The sequence below is a fragment of the Dipodomys merriami genome, unplaced genomic scaffold (genome assembly GCF_024711535.1).
Source record: "Dipodomys merriami isolate MVZ:Mamm:240054 unplaced genomic scaffold, mDipMer1.0.p SCAF_41, whole genome shotgun sequence".
Classification (NCBI taxonomy): Eukaryota; Metazoa; Chordata; class Mammalia; order Rodentia; family Heteromyidae; genus Dipodomys; species Dipodomys merriami.
This window is the reverse complement of record NW_027205715.1, coordinates 11,731,677-11,750,639: the sequence shown is the minus strand read 5'-3', so window position 1 is coordinate 11,750,639 and position 18,963 is coordinate 11,731,677. Positions and strand designations below refer to the sequence as shown.

The following is an 18,963-nucleotide window of genomic DNA, read 5'->3' as shown; positions in this document are numbered from 1 at the left end:
CACTTTGTAGACTCAAGTGGCAAGAGTAGCTCATCATCATTACAGGAACAAAGCTTCTCCAGCAAGTCAGCAGAGCACATCTCATTACGCGTCCCCATGCGCCCATCTCACCCTTCTCAGCATCTTCCTGGAAGCCTCCTAGCTTCAGCACACTCTGGCTTCCCAGGGGAAGGATGTCCCACTGGGGATTAGATTCCTGACTGGAGATACTCATCCAATCAGGACAGGCTCTGACCAGTGGCGCCTCAAGCACTCATTCACAGTAACCATCCACCATGTCATTTCCAATCAGACCACTGGAAGGATTCCCTGGCTCCTTCTACCACAGGTGGGTAGGGGCAGCCTACCTCAGGTGGGTCTACTCTGTAAGTACCAAGGTGAAAAGCCCAGCTACATCATGATGCTGGCGTGGAGCATGTCCTCTGGTTATGCCCAATATACATGCCACAGAACCAATGCCAGGCTATGGCCCCTTAGCTCCAGGATGCAGCCCCCTTTGGGGGAATATATATCCAACTATCCTCATTTTACAAGGGAGAGAAACTGAGGCCTAGAAGAGCAAGGGGCTACAGCAGTCAGGGCTCAATAGCCCAAGCAGGGCCACTCTAAGCATGATGGAATCAGGAATGTATCCTAGGAGTTAGACCTTACTAATTGTAGATGTTGCTGGGGAAATGGAGACATACAGGATCAGAGGAGGTCACTAGCCAGCCCTGGGTGGAGGATGGGGAGCAGCAAAAAAGGGTTGGTACCTATGGAAAGGTCTAGACTGTGGCCTCTCTTGCTAATGGAGAGCTGAGGTAGGAGTCTCTGGAAGTGAATTCCATCGCTGTGAGCTTGCAGGGAAGTATGGTGGGAGCCTGGCTTGCTGTGGGGCAGCTGTGCTGGCAATAAGAAAGGAAGGCTGGGCTACAAAGCCATGGAAAGAAGAACAAATGAAACTGCCAGTCTCCAAGCCCTTTTGATGACCATGTTTTCTTTCCTGGGATTCTAACGTTCTTTGGGGAAATGTTGTCTATGATCCTGAACACCTGGCTCAGCAGTCTGCCTTGCACTTGCCCTGCCTAGGATGCTCCATGGAAGTCCCCAGGCAATACAAAGACTACACTTCCTGGCACCAGCCTCCTGGGTGAGGATCCCAGACAAGCACCTTTGAGGCAAGGCCTAAATCCAGGAGGGTGGAAATGTGAAGCTGGGGGTGAGGGAAGGGGGGGGGTCCTGGAGGCTGTTTGGTGCACTTGCACATGTCTGCCTCACCCCTCCCAGCCCTGCCCCTCAAATCTTCCAGGCCCCCCCACCCCCGCCTCTAACACACTCAGTAGCATCTCATTTACTCCATAATCTCTGCTTCCTCCTCCCACTGATCCCTCCCAATTCCACTTCCAGCCCGAGTTGCCCCAAAACAGGCCTTGAACATCAATGGCTGACATTGTCACTGCTGTGCAGCCCAAATAAAGGCATTGGTTCAGAAAACTCTCACTGGGGACTGGGAACCCACAGTCCAAACACCCCATGAGCAAATGATCAGCTCCGTGCTAAAGCACCCCTGTCCGTCAGATACTGTATGACCTAAGATGGACCAGAGCAGAAAGCAGGTGAGATCTGCTGTCCAGGTTTCTGGGGGCATGACAATTTAGAGTTCTAGTCTCAGTTCTGACAACCACTGGCTTTGGATACCTTATCCCACACCCTGGGCATCTGTCCCACTGTCTGTGTGATGCCTGAAGGTTACAAGGATTCCAACTCCTATTTGTTCCATGCCCAGCACTGTCAATGATGCTGAGTAAGTAGGACCCGATACATATAGCCTTAAGGAGAGAACAAAGGCCGGAAGTGCTGGATAGAGGCCCAAGGCCAGGCCTCCTCAACCTGCCTCTGCCCTGCCCACTACACCTCTTTCAGAATCTCCTTCCCTTTTCTATACCCTGCACCACAGCCCAGTAACTTCCCTAGTTTCAAAGACTCAGCTCTTCCTACTCTAATCTTCTCTCAAGCATCCATCCAGTAATGGCAACCTGGGGCTGAATTGAGTTCTAGACATCTCAGCTTTAAGTCCTAGCACCTCACAGAGGGACCAAGAAAAACTAGAAGATTAAATCCTTTCTCATTCAGAGGCGGCCAGATATTTACGATCTACACACACCCAGTTAAGTCCTCAGGCACAGAAGGGGCTGGAATGGCTAGCCACCCTCACTGACAGATCTCCCAGGTTTGGTTTGAACAGAGCAATGTTTCAGGCACCTTTTTCAGGGTTTGAGGTACGTGATCATGGCAAAAGGAAGCCAGTACAAAAGATGCGCCCATCTGGATCTGGGATGTATGAGCTTGTGTATCGGTGGCATAGAAGTTCACCTCTTCCAGTTACGTTTTAGAAAGCTAGCAGAAAATTCAAGTTGAGTCTTCTTATCTGAATCTAATCCTACCACCACAGCTGTCTCACCCCCCAAACCAGCTTCTGTACCTTGATAAATGTTACTTAGAGCTACCATATTGAATTAGGAGCCCATTATATCTGATTTACCCTGTAACAGGGTTAGATCTATTTCCTGGGATGTAACAGAAGGCCTGATGGTGCCCAAGCCACTCCATAATTATGTTTTAAAATTATAGCCCAAAGCCGGGCACCTATGGCTCATGCCTGTAATCTTAAGTACTCAGGATGCTGAGACTGAGGATAGCAGTTCAAAGCCAGCCAAAGCAAGAAAGTCTATGAGACACCTATCTCCAATTAACCACCAAAAGACCAAAAAATGGAGATATGGTTTAAGTGGTAGAGCAGTAGCCTTGGGCAAAAAAAAGCTCAAGGGCAGTATAGGGCCCAGAGTTCAAGCCCCAGGACGGCACACACACACACACACACACACACACACACACACACACACACACACACACACACACACACACACACACACACACACACACACACACACACACACACACACACACACATACACACACACACACGTGCATAGCACCTGGGGGGAAATCCAGCTGAGCTGAGCAGCACTTGACAAGATGCACTCTGGCTGCACATTTCAGAGGGTAGCACCTTCTAGAGGCCATTTTGCCAAAGACAAGAATTAGGACCAGGAGGTGCAGTAACAGAGTGAGTTGAAAACAGTGACAGTTTAGAAGTTAGATGCATCTGGGTTCAAATCTTATTCCTCTACTGCAATCTTGGGCAGCACACTTCCCCCTTCTGGGCCTCAGTTTCCTCATTTGTAAATGGTAGTAGCTGCTTGGCTGTAGTGTCAAGTAGGGAGGTGTGGTAGATGCATCCATACAGGTGACTAAGGAGCATAGTGCTAAGATGGCAAAGACCTGGGATCCAGCCACTTGGTCTCAACCCAGAGACCATGCAGGACTTTGGGTTTATCTTACCCCAGGGATGTGAGCAATTTTGGACTAAGAGGGTCCTTTGTGGGCACTACAGAAACAATGGCAAAACTTGGCTACTGGCCATTCAACTCAAGGAGGACAGGAGGAATCTGGCAGTCAGGAGGCAAGAAGTGGGTCATTTAGGGAGAAAGGCCAATCCAGAAATACTGACCACCACTTACCCACTGATGCACTGCTTCAGCTGCCTGGGGAGGGGGCACAGGAAGGTCCTTCTATAAGACTGGCAGTTGGCAATATTCTGGAGCCCATGGACCTAAAGGGAATTCCTCCAATCCCTAGGTAAGGACAGCAGTGTTATTCTGCTTACATGCAAGGCTTGTGGGGCCCTCATTCATAAATGAAGCACAGTGGTAACTAGATGTCCAGTGGGGCATCAGGCATTGGGACAGTGGGAGTTGGAGGAGACTCCCCGCTGTCTCCCCTGCCCTCCACATGGAGGACAGAGCAGGAGCTGGGTAGAAGAGGCCAGAAACCAGCAACTGGAGAAAGCAAGGCCTCCTGCAGCAGGCTAGGCCTAAATTTTGAATCCTGAAGTGACCCCACCCACCCAGAGGGCCACCTCTCTGGTGGCAGCATTTGGATGTTAAGTCCAAGAACCCAGAGGCCCAGGAGAGAAGCTCAGTCCCAGTCTAAGGCAGCCTACGATTTGCTCTCTTTGTTCAGAGCCAACAACTACAGCCTCAGTGTTTTCAAATGTTTGAATCAACAGAGAGACTGTTTATCAATATTTAAAAAAAGAAATGTAATTAGAGGTTGGCGAACCCCCAGAGCTCCTGGCCACAGATGTCAAAGGCTTCCTTGACTTGCAGTGGGGGGGACAGAATGCAAAGCAACCACAGACACGGCCTGCCATGCTGTGCTTGGCCACAAATCCCACTTGACAGACGCTCCCCACTGAGCCTATAAAAGATTCTGTGGCTAATGGAACGGCATTTCACATATGGCCACCTTTTTTTTTTATTTTTTCTTTCATTCCTAGGTGGTTTTTCTTTTCTAAATTTGGGACTGTGGAGATTCTATTTGAAGAACATTAATTACTGTCCAATGTTAATGTAACTAATGTGAATCCAAAATACAACTGTGAAGCGAGGAAAGGAAACAAAAGCAACTTGTGTGGTAATTTTGTGTTCACATCCCTCAAGATTGCCTGAGAACATTAGTCTGATGCATTTATTTCTGGTCAAAAGAAGTGAATAGCCAGCTTTTTGGGGGTTTCTGGAAAAGGAGATGAGGGTGGCCACATCGGCCTTAGAGACGCCAGCCCAGGCCACCTCAGGCCAGACTCCCTCTCAGGGGCTCAAAGAGGCAGTGTGGGAGGGTAAAAATAGTGCGAGAGAGGGTTTCAGCCACAGCTTTGACACATGGCTTTCTCATCGCAGGGCTTGCCACAGAGGGCCCTCCTCTTCTAGCTATTCTAAGTGAAAAAGAAAAAAATAAGATTATCTGAGAACTAAATAAAAACAGTGCTACATTTTAGCCACCTTTCCTGCAACCCTCCCCCTTTCCTGCAACCCTCCCCCTTTCCCGGTGCTCTTTTCTCAGCTCTTCTTTCCTCACCAAGCCAAAAATGGATGAGCCCCAAAGTTCTGTCCTTGACCCCCTTTTTCCTCCACCTGCCTGCCCTGAGAACTGGAATCCACAGCTGTAGCTTCAACAGGGGTCCATGGGGGTCCCAACCCTGGCACTCCCCCAGGAGTTCTTCCAGTACCCCAGACCCAAATGGCACATTCCCCCTTTAGAGGGGCGCAACTGGACCCGATTCTTTCCTGTGGTCACTGGCCCTATCCCCTTGCCTGACTGTAGGTGACTAGGACTGCTTGACCTGGGACCAGCTTCTCAGTCCTACCAGAGCTAGCAATGCTGGGGGATCTGTGGGTTCCCTGCAAGAGGCCCTAATGGTAAATGAGAGGAGACATCAGGAAGGCATCCCTGAGAAAGATCATCTTCAGCTGGGCATTGGTGGCTCACACCAGTAATCCTAGCTAGTCAGGAGGCTGAGATCGAGGTTCTAAGTCAGCCCAAGCAGGAAAGTCCATGAGACTTTTTTTTTTTTTGGTCATGGGACTTGAACTCTGGGCCAGGGCGCTGTCCCTCAGCTTTTCAGCTCAAGGCTAGTGCTCTACCACTTGAGCCACAGCGTCACTTCGGATTTTCTGGTGATTTATTGAAGATAAAAGTCCCACGTAGTTTCCTACCCAGGCTGGATTTAAACTGTGATCCTCAGATCTCAGCCTCCTGAGTAGCTAGGATTACAGGCGTGAGCCACCAGCACTCAGCTCCATGAGACTCTTATCTCCAATTAATCACCAGGAAACTGAAAGTGGCACTGTGGCTCTGTAGCTCAAAGTGGTAAAGCGATAGCCTTGAGCAAAAGATCTTAAAGACCCTAAATTCAAGCCCTACAACTGACAATAAATAAATAAATAAATTAATTAATTAAATAAACTTAAGAGGCACCCAAAGTGTGGATACAGCAGCCAGGGAAAGGCTCACACAGGAGACCAAGGAACAGAGGAGAGAGGGCACTGAGGACAAGCAGGGGAAAGATTAGCTGGGAAAGGAAAGTGAATGTACGGTGTGAATCTTTCTGGGGACCAATGCGTGTGGGTCAAGATGGGAATACACTCTGCTTGAATATGTAAAAGTCACTCTGCTTGTGGGTACAGAGTGGGAAGGGGGCCAAGGCTAATGGATTTGGTGTGAGCCATGAGGTGTCTCCTCCCATTGCTTAGCCACAGCTGCTGTCCCGGACATCTGTCTGGTGAGAGAGCTGATGGCGCTGTTCACACTCAAATGTTGGGGACAAATAATGGCAGTGTTCTCAAATTCTCCTGGGACTGGTCAGAGGACAAAAATGGGTAGAGTAGACACCAATAAGCCTTTCCACACCAACCCCCTAGGATATGGGCTGTGCATGAGGGGGTCCTGTGCATTAGGGGGTCCTGTATTGTCACATTTCTAACCTGATCCAGGTATCTGTGCTCACATCTGTTGTCCTTGATACTTGGGAGGCTCAAATAGAGAAAATTGATGTTAGGGGCTAGCCTAGACAAAAAAAAAAGTTTGCAAGACTGATTTTCAACCAATAAATGGACACAGTGGTGCATATCTGTCACCCTAGCTTCATGGGAAGCTAGGTAGATTGAAGTCCAGGCATGTGCCCAGGCAGGAAGCAAGACCCTATCTTAAAAACAACCGAAGCAAAAAAGGGGGCTGCAGGAATGGTTCAGTGGTAGAGCTCCTACCTAGAATGCAAATCCTGAGTTCAAACCCCAAAACCAGGAAGAAAATAAAAAACACCAAACATCTAATTAGTATAGGCCTGCAGAAAATCCTCAACAAGCCATACAAGTCCCTACCCAAGTCTAGTTTTCCTAAGAATAGGATGTAATACTACCCAACTTCCCAGTCTACTTCACTTCCCTCATTTTGGGGAACTGAGCCCAGGGCCTTGTGCATGCTAGGCAAGTGCTCAACCACTTAAGTCATACCTCAGGCTCCACAGCCTTTAAACAAGAAAATGTACATCCAATGTTCTTAGCATAATGTCTGGCATACATAGGCACTCCCAAATGATGATGAAGAGGAGGAGGAGGAGGAGGCTCACTCAACCTAGTAAGCTGTAGGTGCTAATACCACCCACTTGAGTTCACATACATTTTTTAACATCAAGTCTCCATTTCTGTACATCTTTATGACACACAGCAGATTGATATAGCATTTCAAACAATCGAGAGTACTTGCCCACTATTCCTACTGTGCTCCTGGTGTGCACAGAGGGAAAGGAATTTGTTGTGACTGACATGCCAGCCTGGCTGGAAACTATTTGATTAATTTGACCAAGGTCCCCCATGTACTTTGCGAGTACAAGCACAAGTACGGGCCCTGAGCTTGGTGCTCAGGTTTTTGGGCTTCTGAACAAACTGTGAGGCAGTACAACTGAAGAGAACGTTGACAGTTTAGAGATGCGCCTTGAAGGATGGTTGCCAGGTGGATCATCCAAGGGCTGCATGGCAGACACAGGCATGTGAAAGGTATGGAGGCATGAAGAGCGATGGTATGTTCTAGGCCACAGAGGTTTGGCCCACAGAATAAGTTTGTGGAATAGAGGGAAGGAAGAAGAGAAGGAGGGATAGAAATGGGGTTGGAGAGGGACACAGCCAGATCACCAGGAGTCCCAAGTCAGGCCAGGTGGAGGGGTTTATCCTGTGGTGAGGGGAAGGGAGATCTGAAGATGTTAGACAAAGGCAGAAGGAACTCCCAATTGATCGTGATGGGGATCCAAGATTTGGGCATGGAGGGTAATGGCAGAGACCAAATGCAGGCTGGGTGGTTGGGCCCAGTGCAAGCACCAAATGAGGCAGCCTTGAGTGGAGGTAATGGCTAGGGAGGAGTGGGAAGCAGGGACTAGAAGTAGACTCAGGAGCTGGCCTTGACTCCAGACAAGCTGAGGGTGAGGGAGGGGCCAAGTTCAGAGTGAACAGCTGGAGAGGGTGGGCAGCCAGCCCTTGGCTAGGCAGAGAGCCAAGCACCAGGGGTGAGGAATCCATGCCTTGCCTTTCCTCATCAACTTTCAGCCTCCTTTTCTCTTCCTTATCTGCTACAATGGGAAACAAAATAGTTTTATTTTTCCTTCCTGCAGTGCTGAGAATTGAAACCAGGGACTCACCCATGCTAGGCAAGCATTTTACTACAGAACTATATCTCCAGCCTGAAAAAAATCAAGTATTTCTTAATTGTTTAATATACTTCCTCATTTTAAATGTAAAAACTGAGCAAATGTTTTATTTCTTCCTCAGAGAATCAAAATTATATATACAGAGTTTCTCATATGCATGAATCTCTAGATTGTGCGTTGGGTGTGTGTGTGTGTGTGTGTGTGCACGTGCACACGCATATACCATTTTTTTTTGGGAGGGGGGGTCCAGTCATGGGCCTGAACTCTGGACCTGGGCACTGTCCCTCAGCTCTTCAGCTCAAGGCTAGCGCTCTACCACTTGAGCCACAGCACCACTTGCGGCTTTTTTTTCTTCTGCTTTATGTGGTGCTGAGGAATAGAACCCAGGGCCTCATGCATGCAAGGCAAGTGCTCTACCACTGAACCACCTTCCCAGCCCCTCAGGCTGGCTTTGAACAGTGATCCTCAGATCTCAGACTCCTGAGTAGCTAGGATTACAGGCGTGAGCCACTGGGGGTCAGCTTCCCTGAGATTTTGTGCTTAAGGCTAGCACTCTACCACTTAAGCTACACCTCCACTTCTGGCTTTTTGGTGATTCATTGGAGATTTTCCTGCCTTTGGCTGGCTTTGAACTCGAACACTCATGTCTCAGTCTCCTAAGTAGCTAAGACTACAGGTGAGAGTCACCGCTGCCCAGCAAATCTCCAGATTTTATTTTCTCTTATATTTAAAAAAAAAAAAAAAAAGACAGTTTAAGGACCCAAATGAGGTCTGGAGACGTCTGTCGGTGCCCCGCTGTCCTTCTAACCTCTCATCCCAAGGCAGCCCCGGCAGAAGCTCTGCACTCAGAGGCCAGGGCTGTGTGGTCACACAACGGCCCTTTACCTGTGCGACTGAGATTTTTTTTTTCCCCAGAGCTTGGAGGATATTCTGTAATCCCTGGGGCATTGACATTTTGATAAGGTTTAAAAGAAAAAAAGAAGATTTCACTTTGCAAGACAAACAGCTAATAAAATAGATTCTTTTTTGGTAACCACCCATACAAGCAATCAATCTGTCACTTGGAAAACCTGGCTTCTGAGAAGTGAAATGAGGTTACTCTGCAGTTCTGTGGGAACAGAGGGCCCCCCAGAAGTCCTCCTCAACACCAGATGACACTTGCCCCTGAAACTGGGAGCACCTTTGATAACACAGCACAGGAAACACACAGCTAATTAGCTGCTCAATCAATACTGACTTTGGGAGGCTGAGGTGGAGGGAGTGGTACATTGTTTACACGGCAGCCTGCCCACACCAACACCAGTGTACCCCCTTTCTTTTCTTTTCAATTCTCTCTATTGGGGAAAAGGCAAGGGAAAAAAAAAAAAAAGAACCATTTCCCACTCAGGGGGCAGACAGTGAGTCAACACCACAGGGGCCCTCTCCCTGTGGCAGCCATTCAAGCAGGAATTTAAAACAAAGGGTCATTTCAACACCACCAACAAAAATCAATAGGACAAGGCTCAGTCATAATACATATCCCTCTATGTTCACCTGAGGCCATGCTGAAATAAAAAGACTGCCACCTCGCTCCCTTTCCTTGTATCTCCAGTTCTGCCTGGCTGCTTCTACCTTTATTTTCCTATAGCAATACTTCTCTTGCTGGTTTAAAAAAAAAAAAAAGCTTTACACAGTACATAGAAATAGAATATAGTTTAAATCATTTCAAGAACAAGATAGAACAAATAAACTAATCAGAAACTGCCCCCAAAGCAGCTCTCACTGAAGAATTCTGAATAGGGCTGCACTAAACTTGGAAAGGACAGATGGCCACAAGTACTAATGAACAGCAGTGTCTCTGGCACACATTAGGCCCTTGATAAATGTCAATGAATTTCTTTCTTTCTTTTCTTTTCTTTCTTTCTTTCTTTCTTTTTTTTTTTTTTTTTTGTCTGTCATGGGACTTGAACTCTGGGCCTGGGCACTGTCTCTGCGCTCTTCAGCTCAAGGCAAGCACTCTACCTCTTGAGCCACAGTGCCACTTCCAGTTTTCTAGTGGTTTATTGGAGATCAGAGTGTCACAGACTTTTCTGCCTGGGCTGGCTTTGAACTGAGATCCTCAGATCTCAGCCTCCTGAGTAGCTAGGATTACAGGCGTGAGCCACCCGTGCCCGGCAATGAATTTCATTTTTAAATGATGGAATCTGAAAGGTCTTGGGAACAAACAGGATAAACTGAATGATAACTATTTAGAAATAAATAAATGACCAAAAAATTACTAATGGGAACAGATCAGAATTAAAAAGTAGCTGTACTTCCATGGTATAAAGCATAAAAGAATTAGGAAACACCTAGAAGGGATTGGCATCAAGTGAAAAAACTGAAGTCATTGACATTGATAAAATAAGACATCAGACCAAAAATGTAAGCAAAACAAAAAAACAAAACAGAGAAATGAATAATTGATTTGGAAAACAGGAAATAGCATTACAGCCCTAAGACAAATAAAAAATTAAAAAATAAAGCATAATGAATGGTGTGAGGCATAAGATAAAGGGAACATTGAGGGGGAAATAATGCAAGACAAGACTCCAGAGCTAAAGAGAATTAAATAACACACACACACACACACACATACACACACACACACACACACACATCTCGTGCCTTTCCAGTTTCACTTTGAGGAAAGAACTGAGCCTTTGCTAGTTAAATTTCTGAATTATACATTACCCAAAGTGAAGGGAGATATGCTCTTTTGAAAGCTGATAAAAAAAAGACAAGAGAACTGACATCACAAATATTGAAGACAAAATGAGCAAGGGGGGGGGGAATGAAATTCGAACCATATTCTCATCCTCTATCAGTTGTGCTCTGAACAAGACTTGATTATAGCAAGTAGGAAAAAAACAAAGTCATGTAGAAATTTGGGAGACTTGGTTCACAATTACACTTAAAAAAAAAAAGCACTGGAGGCTGTCTGCTCTTTTTTTTTTTAATAAAGCTACAAAAGACAAAAGCTGTCTTATATAACAAGAAATTAGAATTAGAATGGACCAACTGAAGACAGAAGAATAAATGATCTGATGATACGTCGTTGTCACTCTCAAGACTTCGTCTATACTCTGACAATTCCCAAATCCCATCCCTGTCCAGATCTCACTCTGACTTCCAATGCTATTTGCACATCCACACAAATGTCACACACCACCCAGTGTACCTCGATGACCCACAGGGTAATGGTACAGATGATAGAAATGCTCAAACTGGGAAACCTCTGAACTCACTCTTGGTGTTCTTTTGCTATTCAACTACCCCTTGGGTCCCTCCCATCCATCCGTCCGTCCATCCATCTATTTGTATTCATCTGTTAGAGCTGCCATAAAAATACCACAGACTAGGGGGGCTCAACGAGCTAGAATTTATTTCCTCATAGTTTTAGAGGCTGGAAATCTGAGATCAAGATTCTGGCTGATTCTGTTTCTGGCAAGGACTCTCTTCCTAGCTTATAGACAACTCAACAAGTTCTCACCTGGCCCCTCCTGAATGTGTGAGTGTTCCCCAGTGTTTATTCTTAGAGAGACATTAATCTTACCTGGTCAGGGCCCCACCCTTATGATCCTCACTACCTTAATTACCTCCTTAGAAGCCTTATCTCTAAATTCAGTCACACTAGAGGCTAGTACTTCTATATGTGAACTTGGTGTGGAGGGATACAATCAGTCCAGAACACACTTCTCCCCTCTTGAATGTCCCTCAGATAGGGGCTGGGAATTAGGGCTTAGTGGTAGAGTACTTGCCTAGCATGCATGAAGCCCTTGGGTCCATTCCTCAGTACCATAGACACAGAAAAAGCAGGAAGTGGTGCTCTGGCTCAAGTAGTAGAGTGCTAGCCTTGAGCAAAAGAAGCTCAGGGACAGCACCCAGGCCCTAAGTTCAAGCCCGGGGACTGGCAAAAAAAAAAAAATAGTAATGTCTCTCAAATAGGTGACTCCCACTCTTCACTCCCTGCTTCCACTACCACACTGGCCTTCCTGCCTATATTTTGTTATCCCAAATAGATAAGAAATCACTCATACCTACTAAGGATTTCCCGCAATATTGTTTCTCCTTAGCATCCCACCAAAGTGGAAGGAAAGTTTGGAGAGGCTAAGTGAAAGTCCTATGTTACTCAGAGGTGGATTTGAATCCAGACTAGACTCAGAAGTGCATGTGCTCTTTCTGTGTCTCCCCATCCTTACAGTCCTATCACCTGAAAGGGTGCCAGGCCCACAATACACATCACAATTAACCATGGGCAGATGAGCATGGTTTAAGTGTAATCATAGGGCTGGGAAGGTGGCTCCGTGGTAGAGTGCTTGCCTTGCATGCATGAGGCCCTGGGTTCGATTCCTCAGCACCACATAAGCAAAAAGAAAAAAAGCCGAAAGTGGTGCTGTGGCTCAAGTGGTAGAGCGCTAGCCTTGAGTTGAAGAGCTGAGGGACAGCGCCTAGGCCCAGAGTTTAGGCCCCGTGACCGGACCCCCCCCCCAAAAAAAAAAGTGTAATCATAATCTCTCCTTCTCTTTTATCAGTACTGATGGTAAAGTTGGCTTCTCTTCTGATTCCAGCAACAGTTAGTCAGGTCCTCTGATTTGGAAGCAAAAGTACTCTGGGGGCAAAAGAGAAGTCATTATCAAATTGAAAATGCATACAGGTTCTTATATGTGATTCCCAATTATATACTAACAAACTTGCCTTTACTATTAAGGACAGAAAGTTTTCCCAAGTATGAAATGACAAATGAACTACTGCTTTGTGTTCATTCCTACTAGCAGATGCCTTAGCCTCTGTTCACAGATCAGAAAGTCAAGTTGAACCAACCCAAGTTTGACAGTTCCCTCCCACAGCACTCTATGGGGAGTCCTTGAACCAACTTTCTCCAGCAATTATTCTCAGGCACCTTGTACACCCTATACCCAATGTCTCAACCAAATGGACAAACAGGTGCCATGAACATACCTGCCACTCCCCTTGCCTTGGTGCTGGGGGCCTCGGAGTGATTCCTTCCCCCAAACCAGAAGCTGCTTCCACTGTTAACTTGAGACTGGAATGACTCAAATCTGCATGAAACCTGAGCCTGACACTTGACTGGAGGCCTGTGAAACTTTGAATACATTACCTGGGCTTGAGCCTCCCCACGTGAATAAATCAATCTTCCTCCTAAGAGCCAGGCAAACATTCTTGCACCTATGAAGTCAGGTGGTATGGGGTAGGCAGGACAAAAGGGAGTAAGAAGAACACAAGGGAGCCGGGGAACAGGTGCCACACTGTATCCAGCAACGTTTTGCCAAACATCCTGCCCCATCATTGTCCTGGAGTAATGGCTGGCTATGGTTGAGACACTTCTTAGTACAGTGGCTAATGGTCCTTAGCAACCACCCCATCAGAGACTTCCCCACCTCTGGAGATAAGCCAGAGGCCTCATCTATGTCTCACTGTGACCTCATCCATGTCTCACTGTAGTTGTGGTTTCATGTCCACTCCCCCACTCAGATTGCCATCTTAGGTCTGAAGACACCTTACGAGGTAAACCATTCTATTCCCCTTTCTTAGAAATCACCACAATTGTGTACAGATCTTAACATAATCAATAGCATAATTGTTAAATCCAATCTTGAGACTAGAGGTTTGGGGTACTTGACTATTACTGGTCAAGCCATCTGCCTTCAGTTCCTTTTGGGGGCATACGTCACTTTAAGATCACTCTTACTTTAATAAAATCTAGCATTAGCCAGATGCTAGTGGCTCATGCCTGTAATCCTAGCTACTAAGGAGGCTGTGATCTGAGGACTGTGGTTCAAAGCCAGCCTGGACAGTAAAGTTCATGAGACTCTTATCTCTAATTAAAAACCTGAAGTGGAGCTGTGGCTCAAAGTAGGAGCTTTGAGCAAAAAGAGTTCAGGGACAGCGCTCAGGCCCAGAGTTCAAGCGCATGACTGACAAAAAAAAAAAAAAAAATTCTAGCTTTAATATATAAATCTATTCTTTCCTCAGTTAGACCAAGGCCTTGCCACCCATCTCCCCCGGCAAGTATTACCTGCATTTAAAGAAAGTAGAAACTAGTCAGGCACCAGTAGTTCATACTTGTAATCCTAGCTACTCAGGAGGCTGAGATTTAAAGATCCTGGAAAGTCCATGAGACTCTTATCTCCAATTAACAACAACAACAAAAGAAGTGGTGCTGTGGCTCAAGTGATAGAGCACCAGCCTTGAGAGAAAAAGCTAAGGGACAGCACCCAGGCCCTGAGTTCAAGCTCCAATAAGCACATCAGAAAGAAAGAAAGAAAGAAGGAAAGAAAGAAAGAAAGAAAGAAAGAAAGAAAGAAAGAAAGAAAGAAAAAAAAGAGAGAGAAAGAAAGAAAGAGTGAGAGAGAAGAAGAGAAAGAGAGAAAGAAAGAAGGAAGGAAAGGAGGGAAGAAAAGAAAGGATGGAAGAAAAGAAAGAGGAAGGAAGGGGGAAAGAAGAGAAGAAGGAGAAAAGGAAAGAGAAAAAAAGAGAAAGGAGAGGGAAGGAAGGAAGGAAGATAGGAAGGAAAGAAGGAAGAAATCTAAGTCTTGGAGAGGTATCCTGCCTGCTCTCTGCTGCTTCTGAGGAGCAGGTCCATTCAATTCCACTCTGGTTCTGTTACTCAGGCAAAATACAGGCATCCAAGAGCTTCACCTGGCCCTGCTCAGAAAATCCAGGGGCTTGGTCTCTAATTGAAGCTGCATGTCCATCAAGGGTCACCTCAGGTCCTGGTCTGTGGTCTAGGGGCCTACAGGCTTGAGGCCTCCTGGTGGACAGGCAGGCAGGCAGGCAGGCAGGCATGTGCTGGACCACTGCTGGCTGTGTGCACACTGTTCTGCTGTGCTAGGTAAATAGCCCATTTTCCATGCCCGGCCCCCAGACCGGCCCTGCCCCACTTCCATTGCCTATTTAAACTAGAGGCCCCAACTCAGCCCAGGCACAGACAGCTTCCGGAGCCAGGAAGAGCAGCACTGCAGGCCCCACTCACCCTGGGATGAAAGATTCTTCTGTTTCACCATTTCCAACTGGTGCGTTCTCAAAGATGCTGTGGATCAGCGTTGCAGTGGGACAGGGTTCGGGACGGGATTCTGCTGTATTGGGAGTACATTGAGATGTACAGTTGGCAAAGGGAGGCTTGGGGCGGATTCCTCGCAATTCGAATTCCTGACTTGGTGTGATCTGATTTTCAAAGTGAGAGAAAGGCTGTAGTTTGTGAAAGGACTGTGAGAGTGCAGAATTTAAAAAAAAAAAAAAAAAAGGTCTGTCTCAGAATATCAGAGATCTTACATGTTTTTCTATTCTTTTGAGGAAAGGGCCTATAATGTCAAGGCTGGAGATAAGTCATTTCCCATCAGGAACTCCTTCCTAAATAGTCAGTTCCTGTCACTTAATTCTTTTTTGAAAAACATGTAAGGGATTTTTTTTTTCCCATAAGTTTGGCAGAGAGTAGGAAGCTTGGAAATTGTTCATTTAGAGACTGTCAGGGGCCAAAGACTGCTTGACAACCTTCTGAAATCCTAGTGAGAGTGAGCTCTTCCCAGTGTGGGGAAACGACATTGCAGGCTGAGACTTGCCCAGATCCTACAGTCCAGCCTTATTTTTCTCTCTTTTCTTTCTTTCCAGCTTTTCTTCCTTCCTTCTTTTTTTCTTTTTTCTCTTGTGTGTGTGTGTGTGTGTGTGTGTGTGTGTGTGGTCTTGGATTTCAGATTCAGGGCTTAGTAATTACAAGGTAGGCATTCTAGCATTTGACCCACTTGTCTTTTTTTCCTCCTCTTTGCTTTTATTAGGGCTTGAACTCAGGAATTCCAGGTCACTTGGCTTCGTTGCTCATAGTCTACCAGTTGATCCATCCCTGCAGTTGGACTTGCTGGTTAATTGGAGATAGACTCTCTCATACTTTTCTGCCTAGGCTGGCTTTGAACAAAGATCCTTCAGGTCTCAACCTCCTAAGTAGCTAGGACTAGAGGTGTAAACCCCCAACACCCAGCTTATGTCCACTTCCAAAAGCTTGCTAGCCTGTGGACTAGGGTCATCCACCTAACCAAGGGTGAGGAGAAATACATCCCAGGGACAGGAGTCAGGGTATCTCCTGGAAGTCAGGATAGCTTGCAGACTCTCCTGGCTATGGGGTGGGGGAAGGGGTTCCCGAGTACTTAGCTTAAAGGGAAAAAGTCAGGGTGTCCATGTGGGAACTAGGACCCCAAAGGGAACCTAAGTCCCCTTGTGGGCTCTGACTTCCTTCTTCCCACCTTGATCTGAGAGCATCAGGTTCTGAGATGCATGTAGTGCTAGCTACACCCATGGTCCTGCACTTGCCCCAGTGTTCCAGGGCAGCAGGTACTGGAGGCTCAGCAGCTACATGGGTGGCTGGAGGAGAACCAGGCCTCTGTGGAGCCCACACACTGACTTTGCCATCAGAGGAGCCATTCATGCCAGCCCCTACAATATCCTTGGCTGCAGGACAGCAAGTGGATTGGGGACTCAGATTTCAAATTATTCTGAAACATTTAGTTTGGGTGACTGGCAAGCAAATTGTACATAAAAGATAGGACACGGTCCAAAGAAATCCTGTGGAGAGTGGTAGCTCTACTTTGGCTATGGGGCTGAGAGAGCTTCGGAACCAGGCAATTAGCCATACCTATATCCCAGCAGTGAGGAGGCTATGGCAGGAGGATGGAGAGTTCAAAGCCAGCCTGGGCTACATATGTTTTGTAAAAAAAAAAGCGGGGGGAGGGGACTGATGACATAACCTTCCTTTATGAGCTACTATGAGTGTGTGTGTGTACACATAGTAGTTAACTGGAGATAAGAATCTCATGGACTTTCCTGCTTCAGCTGGCTTTGAACCAGGATCCTCAGATCTCAGCCTCCTGAGTAGCTAGGATTACAGACATGAGCTACCGCCGCCCAGTTTATGAGCTACTTTTTCATATTTGTATACCAACTAACCAAGGCTCTAGGCTCTGTCTCCAGTAACAAAACAATACTAAAATTTAAAAAATGAGGACTCTGGGTACCTCCTTAAGAAAGTGGAGGGTACAGAGAGCTTCACTAGCCCGGCTGGCTAGGCCCTGAACTTCCCCTGCAAGACTCAGACCAGAGGGCAGGGCCAGGAACCCGGGATGCCAGCTGGGCCGGGGCGGGGCTAAAGAGTCCAGACAGCCTGGGAGGCCGGGGTGCGTGATGGGAGGAACAGCACCTGAGGACCAGGGTGGATCAGGAGGGCCTGGGGCGGGGCCTTGGGGTATCAGGTCCAGAATCCTAGGCCGGGGGCCGCCACAGGATGAGAGAACCTGTGCAATCTTGTCCAAAGGCTTCCGCTCACCAACACTCACCTCCTAAGACCCCGCTGGGGTCACGGAAACGTCCTCGCCGGTCCTGCCCTTTGCCAGATCTGCTGCCAGACGCTGCTTTTTTCTCCCCTGCAACTCACCCAGGTGACCACTAGGTCCAGGGCCTGGATTCAGCCCCTCCTCCGCCACTCCCCAGCACGCTGTCGGTGGGAGGTAGAGATTACACCCAGCGCCCCCGGGGAGCACCCTGACGGTCCGGGCTTCCGCCAGCAGATGGACCCCAGGGCTGCGGTGGCGGCATTGATCGTATTCGCCTTTTTCCTGGGCCCCGCCCCCCAGCGTGCCCCAGGCGGGCCCGGGTGCTGCCGTCCAAGTGGAGGGTTCTTCCCTCTCCCCTCCCTCGGAGTCCCGCACTGCGTTCAAACTTCCTCCCCGTGCCTCACAGAAACCCCTCCCCATCGTCCCCTCCGGGGCAGCCCTTTGCCGGAGTGGTCAGCCAGACCCACACCCAGGCCCTGGCGACAGGGAAGGGTGTGGCAACGCCTCCGGCGCAGGTGGAGCTTCTCTGGTCTTTGTACCTGGCACACCTGTTCTGGGCTGCTCCTTGGCTGTTGGTAGAGTTCCGGAGTTTGTTCCGGTCACCTCGGTAAATTGCTCTTCTCTTTCTAGGTCTTGACTGCAGTGACATCCCCTCTGTTCAGAAGAAAAGTCAAGATCCAGGTGGCCCCCTCCTCAGGTAAGACTGAGGCTTTTGAAAGGGGTGGCAGGCTAGGCCTCTCCTGGCCTGCTAGAGGGTTAATGTTTTTAGTGTAATGAAGTGCTATGTGAAATTGCTTAAGAACAGTTCTGCTGCCCAGTTTTAAGTTGGAAACTATTAGCTCCCCGGTTAATGGTCTAGGCAGGCCTGTCCTCTTGTGGGGTACAATGCCAGCCTAAAGGAGGTCTGTCTTGTCTCCTATGTCTGTGAAGAAAATACAAACTCCTTCAGTTCCCAGGAAAAGGACGAGTGGAAGGATACTAGTAAATTATCTAGGAAAATGAAACCAGTATCACTGCTCACCAAACAATAAAAACAAAGTTTTTAAATGCTAAAACCAAGAGCTGGTTATTATGAAATAGCCATTATCAAACAATCTGTAGGTAAATTGACACAACCTTGGTAGAAATCAATCTGGATCAGAAGCTTTAAAGTTGACCAGTCTCTCTTGCCCCCCCCCCCCCTCATAGGTTGTTGGGACTGAACTCTGGGCCTGGGCACTGTCCCTCAGCTCTTCAGCTTAAGGCTAGCACCCTACCACTTGAGCCACAGTGCCACTTCCAGCTTTTTTCTGCTTATGTGGTGCTGAGGAATCGAACCCAGTCCTCATGCATGCAAGGCAAGCACTCTACCACTGAGCCAACTTCCCAGCCCAGACCAGTTCTCTTAAATTCATCCCAGAGAAATAACAAACTACTAGGAAATCTCGGGAATAAAAGCAGAAACTAAGAACATCATGACCTCCTGAGAATCAGGCACCTCAGACCAGGAGTCAAACAGCAAGATCATTAGAAGAACCCCCCACTTCC

At 47.4% G+C, this 18,963-nt stretch overlaps 1 protein-coding gene across 2 annotated transcripts in view; it reads left to right on the top strand.

The window, feature by feature from the left end:
* The window catches only part of LOC138807039 (sphingomyelin phosphodiesterase 3), a 91,599-nt gene that overhangs the window by 43,704 nt on the left and 28,932 nt on the right, over positions 1–18,963 (top strand). Inside the window, exons 1-2 of one of the 2 annotated variants that reach the window (XM_069992612.1) lie at positions 13,593–13,624; positions 18,067–18,133. The gene's annotated coding sequence lies outside the window, so the exon portion shown is untranslated. Of the gene's footprint in view, positions 1–13,592; positions 13,625–18,066; positions 18,134–18,963 lie in introns of those variants that run through there. The other variant, XM_069992611.1, reaches the window with a different exon arrangement.